The following is a 1627-nucleotide window of genomic DNA, read 5'->3' as shown; positions in this document are numbered from 1 at the left end:
AACAGGGGGAGGGAAGAAGGCTTATGGGACTTTTGGGGAGTGGGGAGCCAGGAAAACAGAAGTCATTTGAAATGCAAATAAAGAACATCGCATAAAAAATAAAAAATTTAAATTAAAAATAACCATTTCCCATATCAAAGTATATTGATAAATCTTCTGTTAGGCGTTTATCATCACATTGCTTAAAATAAATCATTTAAACAGAAAAACAACTTCACATTTCACATATGTCAAAGCCAACTGACAGGACACCATAATTGCCAGTTCTGATGCTAGTACATTGGCTCCTTTTAACGTATCTTATCCATCAAAGAAAATTTAAACATTTATCACCCTCTCACACATGGACCTCAAAAAGTTAACTATATGTTTTTCAGTGCTCATAAACACAAAAGGACTGACTGTGGCATAGATGTGTATCACAAAGATTTAGAGTAAGATGTTGGATCATTCAGGAACATAGTCCTTGAGCAGGAGACAATGCTGTCAAAGGTGGACATCAGCACAAAGAAGGTCATGAGCATCAGGATGGTCTGGGTGGCCCTTTGTTGGGGGATGATTTTGGGGAAAGGCTGGTACCTTGAAGATTCAGGGCCTGTTTCCTGTGCCTGCACAAGAGAGCCACCATGTACCAAGTTGAGAGAACCATGAGACTAATAAGAAAGACATCCCTGATGGCCAGCAGAGTAGAAAGCATGCTTTGCATGAGGTAATTCAAGGGTAGAATAGAGTAACTGAGTAACATAAATAAAGCCATTTGTGGTCACATTTGGGGTGGCAATGATGGTTACCAAGAGGTGATTACTAATTAATGTATAGAAGACACCCAGAAAGATAATGGCACGTGAGATGTGATGGGGAGATTTGTGCTTAAGCTTTGCTAAGCAGGAGCTTCTGAGTCTGAGGATGATGGCCTGAAGGATCCTCAACACCCTGGTGGTACAAAGGGAGAGACCTCTCAAAATTCTGTACATATATACAAGGAATTTACATATGATGTCATCCCATTCTTCCACAAAAATGTCTGTGGCTATGTATGCTATGACTAGTATCATCAGCAGGTGAATTAGTGACAGGATACCAATGGGTAGGTCAGTGATTCCAGACCTGTGCACACGAATGAACTTAAGGGTATGGAATAGAAGAAGGAAGCTGTTACCTGAGATACCAATGCCAATTTCAAAGTAAAATGTGGTCCTTATATTAGCACTGGTGTGTAGTTTGCTGTTCTTATTCATCATATATGAGAACAGTGCTTGAGGACAAAAGTACAGAATCTCACCCATCACTCCTTAGCAGTTCTGCTCCTCTCACCATATTCTACTGAGGACCTCAGCTTCCACCTCACACCCCACAGACCCTCTCACTTGTTCTAAGCTGATCCATGGCAGTATCCTGTGTCCCATGTATCCTGTGTATCATGTGTCCCACACACTGCATCAGTGTGTAAGTTCCTTCAACAGTAAATACTACACACAAAACAGATTATGTCTTTTCTTATTTAGCATGTATGGGTTTTACTGGAATAAGAACAGCTTCTTACTTGGTTTTCATCTACGACATCCTCATTGCCAGCAACATTATATACAGTGTTTTACTATTTTGGGTGAGTTTGAATGAGGAAGAT

At 40.3% G+C, this 1627-nt stretch overlaps 1 pseudogene; it reads right to left on the bottom strand.

Annotated features, from left to right (window-relative positions):
- Window positions 1–318: 318 nt before the first annotated feature.
- LOC127677551 (vomeronasal type-1 receptor 45-like) lies at window positions 319–1317 on the bottom strand (annotated as a pseudogene).
- Between the last annotated feature and the right edge of the window lie 310 nt (window positions 1318–1627).

The sequence above is a fragment of the Apodemus sylvaticus genome, chromosome 2, assembly GCF_947179515.1.
Source record: "Apodemus sylvaticus chromosome 2, mApoSyl1.1, whole genome shotgun sequence".
Classification (NCBI taxonomy): domain Eukaryota; kingdom Metazoa; phylum Chordata; class Mammalia; order Rodentia; family Muridae; genus Apodemus; species Apodemus sylvaticus.
Note: the sequence above shows the minus strand (reverse complement) of the source record. Positions and strands in the feature narration are given on the sequence as shown.